This window comes from Chamaea fasciata, unplaced genomic scaffold (genome assembly GCF_029207755.1).
Source record: "Chamaea fasciata isolate MVZ Bird 193981 ecotype frontalis unplaced genomic scaffold, bChaFas1.0.hap1 SCAF_6, whole genome shotgun sequence".
Classification (NCBI taxonomy): Eukaryota; Metazoa; Chordata; class Aves; order Passeriformes; family Sylviidae; genus Chamaea; species Chamaea fasciata.
In genome coordinates, this window is record NW_027094091.1 from 28,016,199 (window position 1) to 28,043,641 (window position 27,443).

Sequence of the window (27,443 nt, forward strand, 5' to 3'; positions counted from 1 at the left end):
TTCTTCTGGGCAAAATTTCTTGATCCTACGTTTGAATTAAGGAATATTGGCAACATTGACTCAATAGGTAGTTCTTAACCTATAGAAAGTGAAACTGGGCAATGAGTTGTCATACTGCAGCAGAAACCCATTCCAGAACCCTCTGTGATGCTTCACATTATTTACAAAACTAGATGTTAATTTAGATGGATTTTGTAATAATTTACTGCCTATCTCCTTTCACTGTAAAATAGAACGTTAATGAAAAGTAGGGCAAACTTTTAGGTTAGTTTATTTTTGGAAACTTTGTGTCTAGTCTCACAGCACTGAATGACTTTACAACTGATACAGCACAAAATGAGCTGGTAGGCTCTCTCATATTTAGACTGTCTAAGATTTTCCTTCAATTAGGATTCCTGTGATTTTTTTCAGAAAAATTCATATTAAACTGCTTTCAGCAGGCTTTCAAAACTCAGACAGAGAATTGTCTTTTATCTCATGAAATTCCATTCAGATTTGACTGTGCTACACATTTTTCAAGATGCGTTTTACCTTCTTTTGCTTCCGTCCTCAAGGAAAAATGACACTTCACAAGAAGTGCACCCTTACACAAACCCAATACTAGGACTGACACCTGTGGAAGCTGCAGCAGGAAGAACTAAGTCTTGGGGCTAGAGGGAGAATGGAAAGAGAAGGAAGGACATTTACTCGGATATCTGGAACTGTGGCCACCCAGACCTGTCAGAGCAGCTTCTCTTCTGGGGCTTAGGATAGGACAGATAAACATCCCAGTTACAGGAATGCGAGAGCAGAAGCACACAGCCAGGGCTCTCTGGTCCTACCTCTTGCCCCTCAGACTTCCAGGACACGGGAGAGGATCCCTGTTTTCCTCAGAGTGGAAGAAAGAGATAAGGAGAGAAACACGGGACCATGCAGCAATAGTGGCCACCACACGAGCTGAGGCAGTGAGCCCCAAGCCATTAGGAGGGACGGACTATGGTGAAAGCAGCCATAAGTAAGACACTGGTGGGCAGGACACTTGGTGGCATCCCTGTATGGCCAGATTAAGCACTGCCCCTGAACCAGGCATGACGTCCCTGCTACCTCCACCAATTCCTTCATTCTGAAAATTAATTGCACCATATGCCACCTCCACCTCGCAAGAAATAGAAAAGCTTTGGAAGGTACAAAGCTGCAGAGAACACAAGACAGCTTCCAAAGTCTGTGGCAGGAAAGTTTCTGAGAGGGCAACCCAGGCAGTATAGCCCCACCATCACGCCAGTGGAATTTAATTTTTCTAATTTTAATTAATTTAGAAAATTTAATTTAACTTTTTTTGCCAGTGTTTTACATGGGATGCAAAACTTTTCTTAAAAAAAAAAAAGGCAAAGCATTAGCTTATGAACATAAACAAAGATGAAAGATTGTTTCATTACATTTTTTACATAGCAGGAGTATGTAAGCAATGGAGATCAAGCAGAAATATTTATTTTGTTATCATTATTTTATCTTCATTGGTCTGTGACCCCAGTCAGTAAACTTTGTTTAAGGAAGTCTAAGTGAACAGGGTCTGTTTCCTATAAACTCGTCTTACATCTCCTGGTCTGGCTTGCATAGAGTTCTTTCAGTGACTCCATACCAATCTCTGACACAGAATGTTGTTTACAAATAATTTGAGATAAAACATAAGCCTCTAGGTCTTTTCCCAGCTATTTATTTTAAAAGATCTCCTGCTTTTAAAAGGTAATCTTTCATTTCCTTATTTCCTGGATATAGACCACCTTTTGGATTTCACTGAAATGGAGGCTTACCTTGTCTGCAGTTTCCATATAAGCAGCATTTGTAGTGCAGGGTTTTAGACCATGCTGTTGTCGTAGAGTGGAAATGTAAGGATTGTTTGTTGTGAGGTATTAATCTAGTGAATACAAGATGCAATTATTTTCTAATTTCTTTAATATGTAAAATCAAATGCTAAAATGGGTTTGAACTTACAATTACTTAAAAGTATTTACAACTTTATTTTAAAAATCAGAAAAAGCATAGTACTCTCAAGACAAGTATAGTTTAAGAATGAAATAATAAAACAATTTAAATATTTTTTGCATGTGTACGCATGTGATGTACTTATAAATGCGAACACAGACTATAAAATACAGGTGTTGCTGATTTTTGTACAGATGAACAAAACCACATCCCAACAGTGTCCTTTCACAGGATACTTGTCCTTTTCTATGATAAGATCTTACTGTTGGTTTCCAGCCATGGATCAGTGGACAGAAATAGAGGAAAACAGCACTAAGTCCATCATATATACATTCCTTCCAGCATACCCTACCATACAGGATTTTAAAATTGCTGCACAGCTAAAGAACCAAAGGACACAACTGCTAACACCTCCTTGATAAGTTCCTCCCCGAAGAACCGACTCCTATTGAAGCATCAGTTAGGAGAGATTCCAAGATAATAAAGTGATTGGGAACCAAATACTAGCATTTAGAACAGAATAGAATGCATAAAAATACTCAAATGAAGTATTACTGAACTTGTAACTCTGAAGGGTATCCAAATAATCTCTTTGCACTAAGGAACGAAAGGGGAGACAAATGTAGAGAGGGCAAATCTGGGGAACTGCAAGAGGGACATTCTTCCAAGCTAATTGTAAATGCCTTTGGGGTCAGAGAAGAGCTTTGCTTAAGAGAGAGCTACAGAGCCAGAAGGGATCCTGAGGAGGGACAGGAGTAGATGTGGGAAATACAGTCTTTCTAGGATAAGAGACTTTTTCCAATCTTTCTCTCTCTGATCATTGAAAGGAAGAAAAAGCAGAGGAATTTCTGGCCCTCGAATCCCCATCTCTGTATTAGGCCTCGTGAGTGGTATCTCCACAGAGTGAGAAAGTGGGAGAAATGGGGAATTTCTCCACACACTTAGCCTTGGGGTGCTGTGAGCAGTGATTGGATGCAACGAAAGTTGTTTTAAAATCAAATCAAAACCAGACAATTTGATTGTGAACTGCATACTTGCAAATCTGATTTCCATATACAGTTAATGGCTAAAATATCTAATTAATAACAAAAATTAAAACTAACAAAACTCATAAACTGAACAGAAAATCAGAAGTGAGAATATGCGACTGATTTTTTTTTATATAAAGAGGGATATTATTAATAGTTTTGTGAAGGCAGGTATTAAAACCTGTGTTTTTTAGATTATTCAGAACAAGAAAAGAAGTAAAATGATGAAATTTGCTAATTTCACCAAATTGAAATGGAGAGCTAGGAGATAAAACTGCATATGAAACTCTCTGTACAAAATAAAATGGTATTCAGTGATTAAAAAATACTTCTAATAATAAATGCATATTAAAAGTCTGTATTATATTGTCTACCAATCCAGAAAACAAACTCAAGTCTAAGTCACTGTGGCTGTTAATCTGCAATTGAATTTCAAGCTTGGTGAAAATTAGAAAATATGTAGTACAATTGGGAAAAGAGAGGCTGAGCATACAGTGGCATATTAAAAAATGTTTTCTAAATTCTTATTATGCAACAAAGTGAAAAGTACATGTAATGATGGTAATTCCCTCTCAGAAAGAGAAATAGGGTAGGAAAACATACAGCAAAAAACAACCGAAAGGATTAAAAGTATGACTTCTGTCTGAAGAGGCATGAAATACATGAAGGCTTCCTGACTGGGAAAGAGAGAATTTAGAGCCATATAAAAATCAACTGTATCATGAAGAAGAACATTTATTCATTGTGTGTCACACAGCAAGAATTTGCAGAAGTCCAAAGTAGAAATAGAAAGCAGAAACATTAAAACAGAACAAAAAAAACCCCTTTTTTTTTGTCCATGTAAGTAAATAGAAGCTATCATATATACTAAATATAAATCATACTGCAAAAAGTTTGTTATTTCAGATATGAGATACCATACAAGAAATTAATCAAGCCATGTATCTGAAAGCATTCTTCTGACTTGATAAGGATTTCCTCTTTCCTTCAGGATCAGATTTCCTCTTTCTTTCAGGGATCAGTTTCATTCTCCCTTTAGTATTCTCCCTTCCTTTCTTTACAGATTCTGACATATGCCATATATGCTTATTACAGCTTACTGTCACTGGAAATGCCTAACACACTTAAGGGTGTAAACATCCTTCCTTTGGAAGATATTTAACATGTTACAAAAACTGATACTGTACAGCAACATTATAAGATCTCAATACACTGGACAGCCGAAAATGTAAAGTCACATTGGCAAGTTATTATTTCAGAGACTCCAAAAGTCTTGTTTGTTTTGTGAAAATATTTACTCCCAAGATATGAGCCCAAACTTTGTCAATATGCCTTAATGTATAGCTAGAAAACATAAACCATCATGGAGCTCTTTTATTTTCTCTTCCTCAAAAAGCAGCTGCATTACCAGTGCTCATCATCACACAATGAAGAGCTTTTACTTGTAGCCAACATGTGATTACAGTGGGTTTTAGCTTGGTTGTGTTTGTATTTGGTTCATTTCCAGTGCTGAGCCTCAGATCAGCCCAGGCTCTTCCTCAAGGATGAGAAAGGGGAAATGACTGGATCCAAACTGATCCACAGTTATCCAGGCTTACTAAAGAGCTGTGTAGCTTACACCCAATTTAATTATCAAATCAAAACCAATTAAACACAACATTTAAAATATCCAACTTTACGTTTCTGTCCTTTTGTGAATAGTCAATAAAACAGTGAAATATTATTTTCTCAAGGATCTATAGCACAGTGATTTTAATTTACTGTAATTTTATTAATACTGTTTAATACATTAATACTCAGCATTAAAGTCTTTTTAGCAGTTATGAACATCCATCCCCTTCACCACAGTATCATTCCACAGTGACAACAGCCGTCAAATTTATAACTGCCCCCTAAAAAGTAAAAAAAGCTTTAGGCCAAAAAAGAGTTTATAGCATAGACTTTCAAAGAAAAAAATTAGACCCATCTAGCAATTCAGATCTGTGAGTCTGCTGGTCTTTAAAATTCAGTAGTGTGAAAGTTATTATAGATACTGTCTTGATTCTGTAATATAAATTCCTTGTTTCTGTGTAATAAAAGTAATCTCAGGTGTGAAGGTTTAAAGTCTTCTTTTACATAGAAGGTTCATGTGGAAAATTCATCACTCTGCCAATCCTCCCCTCAAATCATTTTGGCTCTCTATTCCCAGAAAATATAAATGATAACATAATTTATAGATTGCTTACACCACCTTTCACTCCCTGGTTGAAAGAAAGCATCTTGAAAAGACATGACATGACAAAAGGTCATCCCATGGGACATGGCAACCCAGGAAACCGTGGCTATTATTTTTGGTCCTGAATTCGGGAAATGTTTTCCACAAATATTTCACCCCTCCACCAGATAGAAGACATTTCCTTTCCTAGCCAACTCTCGTTAAAAACTGATCTTTTAGCTACAGGAGGTCTTTTTGAAAACAATACAAATTAGCCAGAATGTATTTCTGTTGCTTTTTAGATTTAAGGTTCTAATATGGTGTTTCTATTTTAAAAAAAGTTGCTGGTGCTCATTATAGCCATGAGCTATGAAACCTCTGTAGTTTGAGGCACTATGGACAATGACTTTTGGCAACCAGCCTTCTTGCTGAATAGCAGGGGGCCTGTTTTCATTCCTGGTGTAGAAGCGACTAAAAAATATTTTTGACATTATTTTGCCTATACTTTGTACATAAAGAGCTGAAAATTATTTTCTCTCATTGAGAAAGATAAATATTTTAACATTGAGAGTCTACAGAGAATGACTACTGAGGTGACTGAGCCTTTTGGTTGGAATGAACCATTAGCAGAATCATTTGGAATCCCATTTTTTTGCACCTGAAAAGAAGTACTGAGAGCAAACTGAGTAAGTATTTCTGGAATGTATCTGAAGATGTGAAAAGCAAGAGTTATTCAAAATGGCAGCTCTACCACTATTTCTTTGAAACTAGAGAGAGAAGTAACATAAAATGTACACTGAGTACTTTGTAAATGCACTGGAGGACATAATTAAATCCACTTCCTCCAAGGAAGGGAATGTAAAAATTGAATTTATCCTCCACATTGGTGAAAATGGGAGGAAAAAAAAGTCTGCATTCTAACCTAACCCTGAAACTGATTATTTTTCATTATATTATTCTTATTTTGGAATTCAAAAAATCCTTTGTCTGCCAAAGGACTTTTACAGAGTATGGATGTGTATCTCCCCTCTATATCCCCTTTCTCACTGTCTCTCATAGGCATAATGCTAATATATCTGCTATAGTCAAGAGTCATTCGCCACAGTATTTTCCAGAGTGCCTCAATTCCAAACTCATCAGCTGGTCTCCTGATTTTGTAATGATATTCTTCTACTCAGCATCTGTAGCCTGCCTGGAAAGATATGCTCAGCCCTGGAAATTGCTGTTTCTGAGTACATAACTACAGGAAAAATAAACCAGATGACTTGTGAGCTCACATGGAGATTTTCCCTTGATTTTAAAACTAATTCAGATCCATTTCCTTATCCAGATACCAAATCTCTCACAATATGCAAAAGCTTTTAAAAAATCTTTATATTTAGGATGGTATACCAAATTAAGCTGAGAGTGACTCAGGGTTGGAAGTTGTCAGTGACATCTGCACATAGGTATTTGATGGTATTGGAGTGTAAAATTATTTCTGTATATGGAGTCCTCAAAGCCCAGGTTTGGCTGTGGAGGATGCAACTCTTAGAGACCATCCTTTCAGGAAAAAAACTTCTCATTTTAATTGTTATTATTGAAAGCTATCAACTTGCTCTGATAAAACAGTGTTAACTGAAGATAAACAACTCAAGCAAAATGAAAAGGGATATCTCCATTTAGCTGCAGAAAAAAAACTGTATAATGAATTCAACAGTACAACTTCTAGTGTGTTGAGTCTCTCAGGACTGCTAAGAAGTGGACTGTTAAGTGTTCCAGACTGAAAAAGACAATCCAAAGCAAGTTCTCCTTCACACGTCTGTGTCATGCATGAGAAAATTCATGAGAAGGTAAAAAAAGTTTCATATATTGTGATAGTCTTAGCAAAAATTCTAGCAATACAATATTAAGGTTATGAATGCTCCTAAATAAGGTGCAGTTATACAGCTTTAATAATGTAACCCCAATTGCTTTGGCCTGGCAAATTTGTCACTGGTTCCTCTTGCCCCTTCCATCTTGTCTCAGCTCCTTTAGTGAAACAAGTCATTGCAACAATCCTCCATTTTACTCCCGATTTTCCTCATTTTTTAGTTTGATGATGTTTATTTAAAACTCACCACCAACTCTCTCTTATCCCAAAATACTTTATCATAAGGCAAACTTTCCACAAGTACTATGATGTTCAGCTTGGAACATTTATTTGTTCTAGCATTAAAGAGTTTTTGTAGTGGTTTCACCCTGTTGTAAAACTCTCACCAATAAGACCTATCTACCTGGAACATCTACAACTGAGAAAGATTGAGCAAGAGGGTACTGGAGAACCAGTGGAGATTCAGAGGTCAGAAAATTGATGATAAAATTTCCAAAAGTTCAAGGGCATTTCATTTAAAGCTGATAGATTTTGACACAGAGTACAATGGAATAACCAACTGTACGAAAAAGAATGCCTAGATGAAAGTGAAGGCTAGAAGTGAAAGAGTACATATTATGAGTGAAATTGGTTTTAATGATACATACAGCCTAAGGCAAACTTTGCATTCGGGATATGACTGATGTAAAATACACCAGAGAAAAAACTCTGGGCATCACTAATCTCAACATGAGTGATTGTTCTCATTAGAGGGAAACAAGAATCTATGGTAGTAGTGGATTTCAGATTATCTACCAACAGAATGTTCTTAAATAAGTAGTACCTGAAAGCATCAACAAATATCAATGGTGAAATATAATATAAAACAAATTGAAGTTCAATATCAGTAGTTATTACAATAAAATAGTGTTCACATACGATATACATAGGATTTACATGTAAAAATTCTAGATAATGTTGGTTTGAGGTATAATTTATGCATATTTACACCTATGCATATCTATCTATCTATGTATATATATACACATGTTTTCATACATATGCATACACACATATATTAAAAATACACCTGTGTATCCAGCCAGTCTTAAAGTCCTTACTAAGAATTCACGCTGATCACCATCTTTGGATGACATATTTAAGGCCCTAGTGGACAAAGACCTGAACAACTGGTTCTAGTTGATCCCATTTTGAATGACATGTTGGATCAGAGGATGTCTCTTAATAGGAAGGAAATCAAGATCTAGCTTCTGGATATGCTATTCAATTGCTCTGGCCCTTGTGTTACTCTGTTTTTTGTCTTTTTGCTTTTTCTTTTGTAAAAAGAACAGAACACCAACAAACCCCACCCCATACTTTATTTTTTTTCTCCAGAAAAACAAATAATAGAAAATGGAACGAGATGAATAAAAGAAAAAGGAGAATATTCTAAAATATAGCTTATTTTTGAGAAAAGAGAAAAACATTTGTAAATTCCCTTCCTCCTTCTACTACTGTTGTCCTCAGGGAAGCTTTATAACAAAGAAGATACATTCCAGCAACAAAATTCATTAAGAACAACAGAAAACTATTGCATAAAATGTGGCTTAATACTTCTGAACAATCAAGAAAAAGAAAAGTTAAGTAACTTTTGAGACTTATGAAAAAGCCAAAAGGGAAATCCTTAGATTTTTCCATCACCTAACAATTTTAAAATTGATTTTAAGCCCAGCACTTTAAAAGAATTACTATAAGCCTTGCCTACTTGAAAACTGCACACCCAAGTTTTTCTTTTCTTTTCTTTTCTTTTCTTTTCTTTTCTTTTCTTTTCTTTTCTTTTCTTTTCTTTTCTTTTCTTTTCTTTTCTTTTCTTTTCTTTTCTTTTCTTTTCTTTTCTTTTCTTTTCTTTTCTTTTCTTTTCTTTTCTTTTCTTTTCTTTTCTTTTCTTTTCGGAGGGAGTGTATTGTGTTAAAGAGGTCTTTGTGAATTGGGCCTAAATGCACAAACTTTTTTTTCTCAGTTCTCTAAGTGTGGAATTTGACAAGAAGGTCAGCAGGTACAAGTTCAAAAGAAGATTAGTTTTCAGGCACATAAATTTTTGGTGAAGTAAAGCTATTTGAATAATTCCTATTACATGGATGTAGCCATTTGTGTTAATTTTTCTCAAGGCTGCAGACATAAATTCATTACTTCCTTCAAGGGAGTAATTTGATCCAAGTAATTGGGCTACTTTCTTTTTGCAAATGAAGAACTTTAACATTTCTGATGGAACACAGCAAGGTCAAAAAACTCCAGATGCTCATTTTCAATGTTCATTATTGTTCTATATCTATAAAATAATTTCTCAGAGGGTTTTTTAGACTAACTTTTCTGTGAATCCTTTTTCTTGAACAACCATATCTTAAAATAACCAAAACAAGGTGAGCATAACAGAGAAATTAGGCTAAATAGAACCAGAAGTCGAATAGTGATTTGTCTTCAGGACTTTCATTTAAACCTTTTAAATCAAAAACACAGGCATCTATCAGTGGTATATTTTCTTATACTCAAAAGAAACTTCGGAGTTTAATGAGAAAATACTTTCTGGGTTCTCTTCTATTGTCCACCCTGTAGTTCAACTTCCTCAGGTGTCAAGTATTTTCATGTGCAAGTGAGGTCAGATGAGGTCGCTACATGCTTTAAACCCCAGAAGTTGCACTGCAGAAGATAACTGCTTAATAGGGAATATTTTCTTCTGTTTAACTGGAGTACTCACTAATACTAAATACGTGCACATATACTTGGAGCAGCAAGCATGGGAACGCAGTGCAGTAAAAGCCACTAATGCTAAATCCTTTGAGACATCAATGTTCCAGCACAAATTTCATGAGAATGACAAAAAGACTCAGTCTGGCAAATTCCTCTCAACTTCTCAGTCCCACCGCTTACGTATCACAGCTCTCCCAGACCAGAACATCTCACTGGAGAAGACTTGTCCATAAGCAAATAAGTGATTATGATGTTAAAATTCACCCCAGGATATATACAGGAACAATTTACTGCCGATTGGTTGTTCCCTGCGCAGCTCAGATATATTCCCTTCACAACCCAGAGCCAATTCTGACCACCCTGAATAACTTTTTTCCCCCAAATGGCAGTAAAGTGTCCAATTCTCAGTCTATTGCAGAGGAGATATTTGACCCCATTCTGGAATATCCTTCACGTCCTTTCACACCACAAAGTCATTTCCTTACACAACAATTATTTTGAAAAATAGTAAAAGCAAAGTTAAAAGATTCTTGAAATACATGAACAGATGACTTCCCTTTAGTTACCAATCTGGCCAATAACTACATGGAGCCTTAAAAAAAATTCAGATTACTTATAAGCAACAATTTTCAGGAAGACAAAGAACACTATATAGACATAAAAAATGCTTCTCATATCCAGAACGAATTCATAATTAAACCACAGCTTTACATGAAATATAAATGCATTCACATGACAGTGAAAAATACTATTGTAATATTCTCCCTAAGCTCCTTAACAGCAGATTGTTATTTTTATTAGTTACATGTTTACTAGGTTAAGAAGAAGAAAGAGTAAATCCATACATCCTCCCCAAAATTATAGTCAGCTGACACTTACGGAATCTTACTTTACCTCTTCCAAATGCTAGCACAACACACAGCAATCTCTGTATCTAATCATATGTTACTAAAAATAACATAATTTAGCTAAATCCTACAAATAAACCTTGGAACTTCAGATTTAGAGTGTACTCCTTTAAGACTGTATTGTCACTTCTACAACAAATTTCATCTAGGACTGAGATAAGGCTATAGACCTAGTCCAGCAGAGATATAACTGATATATCTACCTAAAACACTCCCCATCATCAGTACCGCTGGAGTGGAGGGAAGGGAAGGTGGGGAGAGATAAAAAAACATAGCCCTAAATACCCTCCCTGTTGTTAAAAAAGGTGAAAAAACCCCCAAAACATGCACACATCTAACTTTCCTATTTAATGTACATTGAAAAACATGCAAGAAAGACCCTACCGCTCTATTTATATAAGAATGCAAATAAAGTTCAGCATTTCAAGCATATTTTTAAAAGATGAAGAAAAATGCACATGAATTTTTTTATAGGTCTGGCATATTTTGATAAATAGAATAGTCACAGTTTACAACTAACAGTATATTTTTAAAGATTATAAAATTTTTTACCTCTATTACTAGTGCTGAGATCCTGAACGCAGAACACTTCAGTGCTGGATACTGGTTTCTTTTCTGAGGTTTTTCTTACCTTCTTTTTTTTTTTTTTTTTTTTTTTTTTTTTTTTTTTTTTTTTTTTCAATTTTTTTGATAGTTTAAAGTACAAAAAGATTCCAAGACAGCCTTACCTAGATGAAGAGAATCAGGAATTCAGACATGACCTCCCTAAAATCTTTGGTCAACAGAAGAAGAAAAAAAGCCCAAACAACAAAACGAAGAAGCAAAGAAGCAAACAAACAAACAAAAGAGCCCAGTCCCAGCTAGCTTCTGCTAGCAGAAAAGTTCAGATTTCGCTACTGAGATCATTGCTCTATTCTAAGCAGTTTTGCTCAATATGTGATTCTAACAAAAACACCCTCTGCAGCTGGAGGGAGCCTTAGCTAAGCACGAGCCTGTCAAGCTTTTCCCAGTGACTTCTGTCTACTAAATTCAGACTGATGTTTTGTGAGAGGGGGCCTCAACAACCAGGCCCAGATTGCCTGAAAAGTATTTCCTGCCTTTGAGAGAGAGAGGGAGAGAGAGACAGCGAGCCTGCCTGCCTGCGCCAGGGAGAGAGCGTAGAAATGGAGGGAAAAGAAAATGTCAAGACTGAGTGTTTCAAGGCAGTCAGCTTTATATACTGCTGGACTATTTTTGCCAAAGAAAAATATCTGTACTACAGCTACATAATGTAAAAATGCTTTTAAACCTCTCCCTCCTGGATTTTTCCCTTTAAAAAAATACTTCATGCATCTCTAATGCTCATGCAAAGGTAACAGTTATCCAGAACAATATGAGAACATTTCTGAAATACCTGGTCTTTGACATCAGGTAGTGAGAAGCACGGTCTAAACTGAACACGTCACACTGACAAAAGGTCTAGTACTATCCTGTTGAACAAATATACACCGTTATATAGACTCCATTTAAAGACATATGCTAAAATTGCATTTGTACTCAAGAGAATAAGCTGGATCTGAGAAAACGAATGCTACAGTTTAAACACAGTCATGTTGCATGCAGTGGAATATGTTGCTTTACCTCTTTTGAGAATCCTCCAGAGTCACACAAATCCAGCCCTGCAAAAGCAAAAGGACAGACTCCATCTTGATCACATTAGTATTTTGCTGACATAAAACACTTGTAAGTACTTCGTTCCAGTTTGACAGGGTGCCTGAATCATGTCTCCTGAGTAACCCACAGCATCTACATCCTTTGCTCTGTACAAATTTAGTGAATATCGTCTGTTTATCTTTTCTGCTTTCTTCTGCCTTCTCTGAACGACTTCCTCTTAGCTGTTCCAGCCTGAGAACTTGGATTACCATTTGGTTTTGATTAAAACCAGACGGACAGCTCCGTGGAAGTTTGAGGGTAAGCTAATGGAAATAACTAGTATGGCTTTAATTAGTGTATTTATTAGGAATAAATATTAGCTATTCACGTAACAAATTCTACTAATAAACACATGCAAACCCCCATCTTTGGCCACTGGTTTCATATTTAGGTAAAATAACTGACTTAGAATTTATTTTATTTAAGTCAGTGTGACTCATAATAGTAATCAACATGCACAATTTTTAGGTTTTTTGCACTTTCTTTCAAGACAGAAAGAAGTGCTGTTTAGTCATCTTACCAGGTGGGCCAGTCATACATCACTTACTCTCTGAAGACCCTTTTGGCTGGTGTAAACCCCCTTTATTAATTACTGCTCTGAGTAAATGATTTTACAGTTATTGATTAGGTTATTCATTGGAAACTTTGGCCTTTGTCTGGCTTTCAGAAGGAGCTACAGAGGTAAGATACTGCAGGCATTTTCATACTTAAAAAAATGTCTGGATATTTACTGACCAGAAAGGCTGTGCTTAGCAGGCCTGCCACAACTGGGACAGGATATTTATTCTGAAAGGAGATAGAAGATCTTAATTACTAACTGCTGATACATGAGTTTCTACCAGCCTCCAACAACTGCTCTCAACTGTTTATATAATGCCTTCATTAGCTCAATTGAATCTTTTCAAGGGCATTTCTTAAGTCAAAGAAAAGCCAGCCCTGTAGGGCTATCTCCAGCTCCCACTAATATGGCCATATCTAGACCTAATTTGTCAAGCTTTAGTTCCTGAGCATGTGGAACTTTGGGCTAAAATCTGCTAAATTTGCCAAATGTGGTCTTCATTGTCACACATGTAATTTTATATACTCAGTTTTCAGCCTTAAAATTACAGTATTAGCTTTAAAAGTCAGTTGCAAAATTATGCAGGCCCAAATGGAAGTGGGTTTGAAATTTTTCCCAGTAGCTTTCATGGACATGGATGGTGGAGGTAGACAGTCTTAAGTGGAATGACTTCCCAGCCTAACCTCTGCATCTTCAAAGACGGAGGTCTTTGAAGCCCATAAAAGGAAACAGCACATGTGCTGGTAAACTCAGAAAAGCCAGAAGCACAGCCCCAGAGGTAAATAACTTTTCAGGATTATTTTTAACTACATTTGGCTAGTCTCAGTTCTGAATCCATAACTTTTACTCTACTGTGAAGTGTGATTTATACTATTTCCCTGCAAGATTTCAGTTTGGAATTTAGTGAATAGGTTACAAGCTGTGAGGGGGCATATTTACTTGCAGTTATGCAATTGTACAAATTACACAATTTTAAAATTTATGTTTATGGGAATGAAAATAAAACAAAAAGCCTTTAGTTTACTTGCAGTTAAAATTTACTAAAACTGTTTGGCTTTATAACAACAACAAAAAGTGATGAAAATTTGAAACACACAGTTCCAAAAAAGAAAACAAATTTTAAAGACAGAATTTCAGAATTTTAATTATTTTTTACGAATTATTTTTCTTTAGCTAAACTTCACTTAATATAAATACGGTGTTCCGTGGTTGTTTTGTTGTTGTTGTTGTTGTTGATGTTTTTTTTTTTTCCAGAAGCCAGTCACAAGGACTAAGACAGATTGAAAAAATTATAAGTGGGGACATATTTAAAAGGCATGAGACTATTAGAACAGGATCTGCTATGTGAAACAGTTTCAAAACCAAAACAAATTTCAAATATTCTAGTGCTTGATGAATAGCTGAGAAAGAGAAAAGACCATCATAGACAATGTATGTGCATTTCATATCTAAGAAAACTGAGGGCAGACTGCCTCCTAAATATCTCTTCCTGTTATCACATCTGCAGAAAGGAGGGGAACTACCAGAGTTTGAATACGTATTCAAAGCTGCTTTAATAAAACTTTGCAATGATAGAATAGAAAGAACATGTGAAATCAGAACATTTAAGTCTGAAATCTTGATAATTCTATTTGATCTTGAACAATAAACAGAATGGAAAAAATAAGTCGAGGAATGAAGTACTAACGAGAAAAAAGGTAATTCACTTATAGGACCAGCATTTCCATTGTGGTCAGACTGACTATACTAAAATGATAGAATTTGTCTCCTTGCTATTTCTATGCTTAAATCAAACACAAAGGTGGTCTTTTTTCTTGGCACATCTGTAACTCAAAAAAGTGTAAGTCTCAAAGCTAGGCTATATAAATCAGTTATTCAAACAACTCCAATTTTCATTTAGGTTATGTTAGTTGAAGAATTATAATATTCTATTCTCATTATATTTTATTTCTAAAATAATTATAAAATAAGATCAATGTAGAAAAAATCACACGTATATAATATTATTTATTCACAAACATAAAATATTTTAGACATATTAGTGTAAGCTGAGTACACTCATATTGTGGATAGTGAAACTAATAAGAAACGAATATTTTGTTATTTCCACAATCCTATATAAAATCAACTACCAAAACAATTAAAAACTAAGAACAACTCAAAGCAGTCAAGCAATTTCTGTTGTAGGAGTACACAGACATTAACATAATGCAGATATGGATATTTTCAGACACTCTTTATTTTTCTGAAGATCTGATGGTCTTTTCTAGACCTTGAACTGCACATGGTGGTAGAGTCTTCCATAATTTAGTTCTTGCTCAGTCAAATCTCCCACATAAAGCAATGAGATGCTATCCAAATCTCACAGCTGGTCTATAGGAAAATATTAACATAATATAGCAATGGTTTACTGACTCCAAAATTCAAGTAACTTCTGTGAAACAATATCATCAGGTTTTGTGGACAGACCTAATATGTTTTCATGCTAAAAAAGCAAGCCTGTTGAGAAAGTAATGTGCTAAATAAAAAAAGAGCACTTAAGGTCTTACTCTTATTTGTCTTAAGAAAGAGAAGTTGCCATATGCCCTACAGAAAAACATGATAGCTTTGGCTAACATCTTTTTTTTTTTCCTATAGAGCATATCTAAACCTGGATATATTTCCCCTAGAAACTGAAGAATAGGAAAAAAAATCCCACCCTATTTTGTTTAAATACACCTGGAACTGCTGAAAATATTGTGAGACAGAGAAGAACAGCTCTATTTTAGAAAATATTTTCAAACTTGCAATGTTTACTTTTGTTTCACAGTGGAGTCAGGTGATTTCATGTGGTATTCCACACTTTCACACCTCATAGGTATCAAGTACATGATTTTGTTCTTGCCAGGACATTTTATGAAGATGTTTCGGATTTGAAGTCATTATAAAACACAAGAGGGAGCAAGTATAGGGAAAGAGAAGCATCCATCAGGCACACACAGACTGGCATAATAGAATGGCTGGGGATCAGGCATAGGAGAAACTCAGATTTCATGTACTAGCCCTGTTCAGGGACATGACCATATTTCCTGTATCCTTGCTAGGTCCCAGCGCATTGAATTGCAGTATAAATGTGTTGCATGAGAAAGTCTGAAAAAGGCTCTTTACAATTTCCATGTTGAAATAAATCTACAAGCGACAATTTCAGCAAAATGAAATTAATTTGAATATATTAAAACTAAATCTATATAAAAAATTATTCACTGCTAAGACTTTATGAACTGTAGGATATAATTGGAACTGAAAAAATCCTCATCAAAATCACTAGGAGAAGCAATAATATCTATGTCCATCACTATCAGAAATAATGTTGTTTCTTTTTTTATAAAAACCATACCAAATAAAATAAACACCCCTTCTGAATACACAATTTGCTAATTACATTTCTGCAATTTGTAATATTGAACTCTAATTATCAAGAACTTTACTCAATAATTTAGGCAAAAATATTAAGATCATTTTTAAAAGAAGCCTATAGTCTTGCATGTATTTATATACCTTCTTGCTCTCAGTGATGTGTTAATGAAGATTATCATTAAGCCAATAAAAGGTAAAAAGAAAGTCAAGGCCCTTTTAGTTTTTATTCAAAGATTCTAACTTTTCCACAGAAGACAAACTCTCAAATTTCAGGCTGCTGCTGAGGCAGGCCCAAGCACCAAAATAATATGCCAAATGAGGATTAACATGAGATTAAAAGAATGCAGTGACTTCCCAAATGAGTAGATGATAACACTCAGGTAGATTACGTATTTTTAGAACTGTTTGTTCTATTTCCTGTTTTGGGATTTTTGATTATTAACATTCAGGTGTGAATGATCAAAAGAAGGATTTTGTTCATAACATAGTAGGCTATTTTAAGTGTGTCTGTCAGGGTTAGTTATATTTTCCCTAACATAGATTGTAAGCCATTGCTCCAAACAAATGTCACTTGTTTTCAAGTTTCAAATATTGATAGAAATTTCTGTGTCAGGATTTAAAAAACCTTTTCTTCACTCATAGTTATAGGAAATCCTTTCAGACTGCTCTATTTCAGTAGAGCAAAACATTTTAGAAATACCAAACATAAAAGTAATTAAATGTTCAAACTTTCCTCAAACTAGGTCTCAAGTGTACCTGTTGGTGCACATGCTGGTTGAGGCACACATCTTTTCTTGTGTTGGCAAATTGATGACAAAACCTGTAAAATTTCAATTACTGCAGGCCCCATGGAAATAAAACCTGTCGCAATCTAAAACTTAATATTTCTAGACAACTAACACTGAAGTTCATCAAGACATTATAAAGCTACTTGGTCAACAGTGTTACACAATGATACAAACATGTTAGAGCACAGTTTCAAGAGCTCATCAAAGAATAAGTAGTTCTAGTCTCTCTGGAATATGCTATCCAGATTTTGGCCTTGCTTCTACTTTTGAGTAATCAATCAGTGTATCTGTCATAACTTGGCAAGAAACTCAGAAAGCTGTGTATTGCTTAACTATAGTTTATATTTCCTGTTGTGAAGACTGTATCTTCTATTTTGGGGAAGTCTTTCAAGCAATTATTAAATTTTAAATCAAGCCCCTGTAATGACAGTTTTTCTTTTAAAGAGCACAAATTTCAAGCAAAAGTGTGAAGATACATTAACTGCCCTCCGTTTTCAAGTACTGTACAAAAATATGGTGGTTACAAGATGAATTTAAAATAATCTCATGGGTGCAGGTGGTATGTTTTTTCCACAGAATTAACAAGCACTGATAAAGCAGACTACATGCTTGCATATGGTAAATATTAAGGATGGTGCCATTAAACATTGAGTATGAGTAGACAATATGCAGCCAGGTTTTTCAACATTCTTCATCTCTCAGTGAAGACAATACTGTCCTTAAATCTCATAACTATATGAATGTTCTTGGAAGTATGCTGAAGTACATTAACTTGAAAAGTCACGTTTTATTGCTGTTAATGTTCTTGTGATTGGATCAAAATAGTTGCCCTAAACTCAGGGGAGATACTGCAATTTAAAGTAGTTGAGGATCTGGTCCTGTTGTTCCAGACAGTGTGAGCTGTTTGGATTCATCATTCCCAATTGCTTTCAGACCTGTGGAATGCCAGTCTCTCAGTGGCTGTCTGCTCAGCATAACTTACATGAGAATTTTCAAACCTAGAACCTTAGAATCATTAAGGCTGGAAAAGTCCTTTAATATCATCAATTTCTACCATTATTCCAGAACAACTGTGTTTCCCCACTAAACCGTATCCCCAAGTGCCACGTCCATGTACTTTTTGAACAGTTCCAGGAATGGTGACTCTACCACTTCCCTAAGTAGCCAGTTCCAATGGTTGACAAACCTTTCAGATAACAAATTTTCCCTGATATTCAATCTAAACCTCCCCTGGATGAACTTGAGGCTGTTTCCTCTCTCCCTCTACTGGCACTGTTTTAGTGGTATCTCTGTATTTATATTTACTATCAATTATTTTATATTGGTCCACCTATCTAAAATGTAAGAACATAAAAGAATATAAAGAATAAAAATCACAAAATTTGTTGATCCTCTTCCTAACCTTGTGTGGCTGTATGCATAAGAGCAATCAATAACACCTAGGAGCTTATCATTCTTTCTCATTGTAATAACATGTAAATTTGTAGTTGGTGAAACACAGTGCTGGAGAAACACAGGGCTCGGCTTCTTCTGTTTGGGTATGCATATTCTGTTTAATATTTCTACAGAATCTATAAAGTTTGTGCAAACTCCGCTTTTATTCTCTCTTTTGCAAAACACCCTAAAAATTTACCCTTTCTGTTTCATTTCAAAACTGTTTCATCTTCAGAGTCAATAAGAAAATACTTAAAATGGTAATGTGTTCAGTCTTAAAATAAACCAATAAAGGCTGTTTGTCTGTTTCCTGAGAAAATACTTGTGACACAAATATAATTATCACTGTTTTCTTGTAGAAACCACCAGTTACTATAAAATAAATTTGGACTTGCCAAACAATAGAGTATTATTGGCTTACTTCCTAGTATCATTTTATTTAGGGTCATTAACCTTAGCTATGCTGATTTAAAGTAGTTTGCAGCATCATTAGAAGAAAGAAGTTTGTCTTTAGACATTCTAACAGTGCAGACAGCAGCCATAAAGGTAAATGAAACTTTGTGGGAGAAAACTCCCCAGCATAACACTTTACTAATATAACAGATGTTAAATTCATAAATATTTAATAATAATATATTAAGTACTCACTATGTACGTAACTAATATATTTTACCAAAATACTAAAATATTATCAATACTTTAATATTATCACAGATGTTAAAAGTCTCTAGGGTGCAAAGATATGCATTTAAACATAATTAAGGTGTTTGTACAAAAAAGTATAAATGAGATTGCATGTTGGTCTTTAATCCTACTATATTTCATTCAGAATTCTGATGAGTTAAGGAAGGTCTCAATTTGTGGTTCGTATCAGCTAAGGCAGCGCAGTAAGAACAACCTTTCCTCCCTCTGTACATAGACATATCAAGGGTTATTAAACAAAGATGCAAACATTGGCCTGAGATTCTCATCTAAACTTCTGAGGAAACTGGGGGACTAAAGATGAGAACTAGCAGGAGAATCCTTCCGGTGTGGTGGTCTTGTTTTTGTAATCTTTCATGACTCACCACTACTAGGAATCTGCTCCTGGCCACGGTAAGACACAGAATATTGGGTTGACCTTGCTGTACAGTACCACCATTCTTATGTCATGTTTTCTTATGACTGTCCTAGTACAGAATATCCAATTCAAATTCAAGAAAACCCAACATTTCTGACCTTATGCCTGTTTCTATTTCCTCCTTGGAGAGACAGAAAAAGCTGTTTTTCAAAAGCTGAAAGTTACAATTTTTGTTAACATTTTAGTTGTATCTATTTTGTCTGCTTCCTAATTGCCTAAAAATCGAGAACACTTAACTTTTTTATGAACAAACTTTCTTCCTAATTTATCTTTCTGAAAATAGAGTACAGTAAAATTTGGGTCTTCTGGCACTCAGGGAAGACATGAGTTTCCCTATTTTAATAGGAAAACATGCACTCTGTGTAACAAACTGTGGATGAGGTTGCAGCGGCAGGAATGTGCTTGGTCACTCCAACATCTGGGCTGGTGATGAAAAATCTGCCTGCTGCTCTCTCACACGTGAGATGGCTTGACTCTGTGCAGATGTGTGGTGAAGGCAACTCCTCATGCCTCTTTCTGCAGAGGAAGTAAAATTGTTCATCGCCCCCTGGGAATTCATTATGCTTTCCAAGGGAAGACTTCCTCCAGACCCTTGTCCTGTATGAAGGGAGAGAACTGATCCACAGAGAAGACAGATAGATAATGCTGGGAGAAAACCACCTGACTTTTCTTCCTTCTCCCTCTCTTTTCCCTATTTCCAGTAAGTGTTAAAATTGCAATGGTAATTAGAAGGAGGCAATGATGAGAATAAGGAGGGAATCAATTGCAGCAGCAAGTTTTTCAAAGGTGGTTTCCATCCAGGAATGGGATAGGACTGTATTGAGAGAGTGCAGTACTTAATTTTATTAGGGGATAAGGGCATGTGCTAATTTCTTTTATAAATATGAACAGAGACATATCTGCAACACAAGCACCAATTGGATTAACAACATATATGTTGTAACAACCATATGTTCTGTACCAGTGCAACGGTATACATTGTATACATCTCAGCTGATGCTGACCTATAAATTTCTTAATTTTTCTTCTTTAATTCAACAAAATCCAACAAAACTCAAAACCCTTCAACACTTAAATTAAAACCAAAGGATTTGGTGGTTTCTCACATTAATCTGACCACAGAACATATAAGGAAAATAAAATGCAAGTAATATCTCCATGAGATGAAATGAAATATCTGATGTCTAACTGCTAGTGACTCAGAGTTAAATTTAACATTTCTGCACACCATTTATCTAGTTCAGTATTTCACTTTCCATGAAGAGCAGCAATAATTAAGGGAGATTTCTTATAGTGTTGTCTCTTAACACTTTGTTTCTCAGGCTTGGAGCTCTCACAGAATATTCTCAGTAACTTTCACTCTCCCTCTACTCTCCACAAGTAATACTAAACTGGCAGCAACCAGCCAAAATTTAAAGACAAGACAGATGTATGCAACTCTGAATATATCTCACTAAGCTGAGAAACTGACTTCAAAAAGAAAGGAGTTTGAAGAAAGAGCTGGGCCTAAACAACTTGGTTTTGAAAAACAAAGATTAAGCAACCAAAATGTATTGAGACTATTAGGGGGGAAAAAAAAAGAAAAAGAAAAAGAAAAAGGAAAAAAAAAAAGGAAGAAAGAACTCAAAGACCACAGTTTTCATCCACACTTTTCTAGAATAGAAATTTAAGTTGTTTTACCCCAATAATTTTATTTTTTAAAGCTTCCTTATTAGTTGTTTTTAACATCTAACACCATGAAAAAAACTAGAGAGAGACATGCTTTGATTCTGTTCCTATAAAATTTTATGTCCTGGCAAGACTTCTCCCATTTTTTCAAAAATGACTGTAAGCCAAGACTATTGGTTATTCACAGAGCCTTTCAGGCAACACTTGCTGTACCAGTGTCTACATGATCTTGTGGTCTATTTAGTGTGGTCTTGGGCCACAGTACTTATGTCTGCATTGGTGAGTAGTCTCCAATGGAAGTAAACCTGTACAGAGAAACAGCTGAGGAAGTGAGATCTACATTATATGCATTTCAGAGATTGTGTTTCTTTAACTAGTAGGGTGCCCTGGGCTGGATGTAATAGGTGTGCTTCATGTGATGCAGTTTACTTTCATCCACATGCTCGTAGAGCCTGCTATTAAAACATAGTAGATAGGATGACTAGGAGATTTGCCTCAAAAAATGCTTTGCATTTGTACTAACGTGCTAACATAGATATATTAGGAATCTGGAAAAAGAGGGAAACCTCAGTAAGGGAGTTCTACAACACCCCTTCTCAAGGGAAGTTTTGATTGGTTTTATTGGTTTTGTCATGGGCACTGGGAGCTTAGCCTTTATTGATCTTGATTAGACATTAGAGTGGTTTTCTAATCTTTCATTAAAGATTAGCATTAAAGATTTTATTGAATTAATTATAATTACCACCATGATATTTTTTCACTAAAACAGCATTGATGATTCTGAGTAGAAAACAAAATCACATAGAGCTTTCATCTTGAAGGGTTTCCGCTTCCCTTTTCATAGAATAAATATTCTATTCATCCCTTGCTGATGCTTTCTTCCTCTTTCCATTCTTGATATTTTCATTGGCAGTATTTGGTTCTTGCATGGTATTATAAAATAGAGAACATTTCTCCAAATTTAGCTTAGTAAGACATTTTTTCCCTCTCTCTCACATTCCCTACATTTCTTAGTCTGACTACCATGATTGTTCAGAGCTTCCCAGCTGCTAGTCCTTCTAGAAGTGGCAAAACTGACAAAGATAAAGACTGTTTTCACATCTTTTTTCAAGACCACTTGTTTAACTTGACCGAAACCATGATAAGCACAACAGTAGGCTTTGAGTGTGTGTAATTGAGAAACAATGATTTTTTTCCTCAGAGAGAAGCAATCTCAAATTACACGGGACAAAAGAAACAAAACATACCAGGGTAAATAGTAGCGTTATAAGAGTGAGAGTAAAGGCAATGGAAACTTAAGATAAATACTTCATCATTTATAAAAGCAACTCCAATTAGAGTTTCTGTATAAACAAATTTTAAAGTTGCAAGGAACCTCCCCACTGAAATAATTAGATAACTGTGGAATTTGGTCTTTGGAACAAAAGTTTATGCTGATAAAAAAATCCAAAATTAACATCAACATACAGTGCAACTTAGCATTGCTTGTAAAACTCTTTTTAAAAAATCGTTACCTGATTTACTAATTAGATTTTTATAAATGTCAAAGGAACAGGTAAACTTCATGCTGTTATAAAAGTGGGTAAAAACTGAAAAAAATTCTATTTTTCAAGTCATTTGAGGGAAGATGGTAATGAAAAGATACCTGAAAAAGAGTGACAAACTATACACAGCAAGTATTTGTGGGGAAGATCAAAGAGTAGTATCATACAAGGGAAAAAAGATACCAGCTATGTATCTTCAAACAGAAGAGAGATAAAAATGAAAGGAATATATGCTCTGTTAAGGTCTGAAGACTCCAGCAGTTTTGCTGACCTAGAACTGGTCAGAATCATACCTGAAGATTCAGCAGATGACATATCAAAGTAAAAAATCAGGATCTGTTTTATTCTACCTCCCATGACACACTGGTATTTTAAGATAACATAAAATAAAAGAGATATACATAACCAAGAGAAGAATTTTGGATAGCCTTATTTTGTCATCTTATTATTCAAAGAAGAAAAATACAAAATTATCAATGTTTGATATGAGTTCAAGTTCCACATCCTTTACGCCACACTAGCTTTGTAAGATTAGTTTACATACTGGGGAAAGGACAGATTAAAACCAGCTTTTCTGAGAGAGAAGCAGGAATCTGGAATGTTTCCCAGACATCACAGAAATTTTTCAAACAAAACTTTTAGGTGTTCAAGGTAATAAATATGTCAAGGACATGGAGTTTTCATTTCAAGTTGTTTCCTCTATTCATATGTTTAGTAACATAGACATACAAACATATATGAAGATAAGGTATATCAAACACTTTCATATCCACTGATTTCCATAATGCTTTTTTTTGGTAGTTTCTCTTGTCTTTAAAATATCAAATTTTCCAATAGAAACAGTAGAAGTGAACTCTTGTCTGTCTAACCAATATCAATGTTTTAATTGTCTTGGCTAGGCTCATAGGCATCCTATTTTCAGAGAACTCACCCTTTCTATCATGTGCCAGCTTAGTTTGAAAAGAGATATTATGCTAAATTCTCAGTTACTTGATTTCCTGTGTGTTAAGGAGACACGATATTTTTTTTACTTCCTTACAATTCAAGAGAGTATTGATTCCATGCTGACTGTCATAATTACCTAGAAGACCTAATTACCTAAAAGGTAATTACCTAATTACCTAGAAGACAGAATTACCTGAAAGCAAAAGTTAAGAACAGGGCTAGCACAAAGTTATTATGCTAATCTAAGGGGGATTCAAAGCAGACCACAAATGGAAACACTGAAATATGCTCTTCTGCATATCTGGGTAACCCACAAAGCCCATTAGGTATAATTTCTTAAGATCAAAGTGATTTTTAAATTTTTTTTTTCCATCTTGCAGTTAGAAAGAACAAGTCTTCTCACAAAACTTCTCCTTTTGAAGAGAAGGTGTTCCTTTTACACAGTGTCCCTTATGATTAAAAAAGTTAGAGTAAACCGTGCGTTTGATCAGCCTGAAAAGGTGAAAACAAAAACCTGTTCATTTTAGTCAGTATTACCTTCTTGGGTGTACTTCCCATATTCACATGCTTCCTAGATGAACTTCAAGGAAGAAGTGAAGAAAATCCTAATACTAAAGGACTAAAAGGAAGATCTGCAAATTTTTATGGCCAAATCTGACACAGAGTTCTGTCACTGAAGCAGGGTTCCTAATGGAGATCAACTAGAAGATGTACTTAAGAATGCATAGGACGACAAGTTCCTTCTGAAAAGGAACTGTAGTGATGCAAAACTAGTTCTTCTCCAACCAAAGTACAACTGTACCACTTGAAATATTTCAGCGCCTCATTAACAGCCTTATAGCTAAACACTGCCTATATATAATGGTTTACATTTATTTTTGTCACTGACTCAAATTTTATAATCAAATTCTCAACTCCTTTTATAATAGTAATAATTGGGGGGGGGGGTTTATGTTTTTAGGTTAGGTTAGTCAGAGAAAATTGCCAAATGTGTAACACTAATATTTTTGAGAAGTAAGCATCCCAAGTAACCTTAAGACTTGTGAATCTCAGGACTTTAAGCTACATTCCTCAGTAACAGAGAAACCCTCATGAGTTAGAGCAGCTGTCATAAAGGACTGTGATGTCTAGAAAACTCTGCTCAGAAAGGTGGCATTCCACTGGCATTTCTGAGGACATGATAGATATTATCAAAGCATAGAAAGAAGGATGTAGCTTTCTATTGTAATTTGTTTATGTCACAGTTAGAAATTAACACGGTAAGTGATTAACATTGAATACAACTCTAGAAAAAAGAAGTTTTACTGAAACATTTTTCTCTTTTTAGCAGACCTATTCAGCTAGAAGCATGCATAACTGAATTTCTCCTTCCACACTTGCAGTTCAGAAATTTAACCTCATAAACAGATGGAAGCAATCATATATCACATGGGGTTTGAGAGAACTAGAAAACTGAGCTGGTCTGCAAGATGACAAATCTTGAGAACAACTGAGTTACAAGCTCAGTGTTCAGGTCCATTTTCTCAGTTAATGAGATTTTGCTCACATTGCAATAAAATTTTCCCATTCCAGCATAGTTCAAATTGGAATCAGCACATTTAAAGCATATTCATGATGGGAAACTTCAGGAAGATTTGGAGATTAATCCTGATGTTCATAACTAAATGATCTCTCAATACGATCCTTTGATAGATGATAATTTTGGGAGGCAGATCATCAATCTTGAAAGGTTTCTTTCCCACCTTGAGCTCTCTTCCCTACACCCACCTTTTTTTTTTTTTTTTTTTTTTTTTTTTTTTTTTTTTTTTTTTTCTTTTTCTTTTTCTTTCTTTCCCCCAGGTACCAGTATGTATAATTCAGGTTTAGTCTCTACTTTGTTGTGGAATAAGTTCGTTAATTACATAGTTCACAACTTGCCCTATTTATCCAGTTCAAAGAGCCCCTTAAGGTTTCCAACCTATCAAAAGTTTAAATGATTCTGTGTGAGTTATCTACTTGCTGTCCAATGTGCATACCCAGGCCATGTGAATCCAGAATAGACGGACATCTTCATTCTCCATCAGTGACTTGACTTTAGCCACCTGACTAAAAGTCAGGAATTGAGTCAGTGTAAATATTAAACAGAACAAGGGAATACTATGGGAACAGTAAGGAAACTTCACAAATCTTCAGGATTAATTAATAATGGGGGAGTAAGGAGAAAAGATTTTCTATTTGTAAATCCTCCAAAGATTTATGAAGTACAGTGTAGAGCATAGGGCACAGGGTCAATCCTCTATCAGATGAACATGAGATTATAGTTTCTCCTAATCACTATTTTCTACCAGTTACTTTATTCTTCAAACTTAAATGGGAGAAAGAGAGGCCAAGCAAAGTAAAAAAATGTCAGATCACAATCAGCAGCAACAGATACCAGACATACTTAACCTCACCATAACTTTTCACCAATCCAGTCCAGTGATGTTTTTCAATTATGGATTTATTTTAAGCTCCAAAATGCATATGGGTACACAGTGTGCAACACACACACACATCCTGAAGACTGTGTCCTGTAAGTACCCAACAAACTCCACAGATGCCACAAAGCATGTTGAGCTATGATGGATTATACCCAATAACACATTTAGAATCCCATGCTATGAATAATACTATGAGTCAAGGCTTAGTTTGGGGTAGCACAGCTAGCTTTGTTTTACTGAAGAAATTACTGTTAATGCAGAAGAAAGTACATAAATAGGGACTGCACAGAGGAACATGAGGTTTCCAAACAGAAGCATAAACACCACACACTAACACATAGCACCTATTACCTGCTATTATTGGAAGAAAAAAATCATTCCTTTGCACTCTTAATTCATAAATATCCTTCCTATAAGATCTCTTGCGCATGGCAAAATAAGGTCTAATGTAGAATGATTCTGTGACATAAATCAGAGACCGGCAATGAGGTTATGAATTGTTCTGGTAATCATATGCAAGTTTGTCATATGATGCAGTTGATGTGACTGGGTAGCATTCAGTAGAATGAGGCTACAGATTTCTAAAAAGGTGTTTAGTCAAAAAAATACAAATGAAGAACGGAAGTGTAATACATATTATGCACTGTAACACAGTGCGCCTGTGTCATCTCAAAATGTACTTTCAAGACATTTGGACAAAGTATTGCTCAAAATACAAGGTTAGGAATGCAATTCTGTTTAGGGAGTAAGGTACTATTAACAGTTTGGAAGCTAAGGTGCAGAGAGCTCTGTGATAACACCGTATTTGGTGTCACGTCTAACTTCATATACATTATTGGAGCTTTTAGAGAGGTAAGAACAATATGTTTTTAGTCTCCTATGCTATTAGCAGTGATTCAGTTCTAATAAAGCAATTTCAAAGCAATTTCCCTATTAAGTTTTACAACACTGAAGATATTTTACAGAAGTTTTACATATTTTAAGGATTTAACTGAAAATTTCAGCAGGCACTGAGTTCCTGAACTACTCAGGGTTTTAGAATAGTTATTAGTGAAAATATAAAAGTACATGCACTGTCAAATTAATTCAAGATCTAAGGTAAGTCCGGGTAAATAGAAACTTACCTCCATGACCTAGGTCTCTTATTACAAAAAAAACCCAGATATA

General features: G+C 35.1%; 1 protein-coding gene across 4 annotated transcripts in view; it reads right to left on the minus strand.

Moving 5' to 3' along the window:
• The window catches only part of DLC1 (DLC1 Rho GTPase activating protein), a 257,450-nt gene that overhangs the window by 204,863 nt on the left and 25,144 nt on the right, over window positions 1–27,443 (minus strand). Inside the window, exons 1-2 of one of the 4 annotated variants that reach the window (XM_066185797.1) lie at window positions 12,065–12,263; window positions 11,224–11,399 (exon numbers count right to left, since the gene is read on the minus strand). The exons of 1 other annotated variant lie outside the window; for it this stretch is intronic. The gene's annotated coding sequence lies outside the window, so the exon portion shown is untranslated. Of the gene's footprint in view, window positions 1–11,223; window positions 12,264–27,443 lie in introns of those variants that run through there. 2 more of the 4 variants (XM_066185795.1, XM_066185794.1) reach the window with 2 other exon arrangements.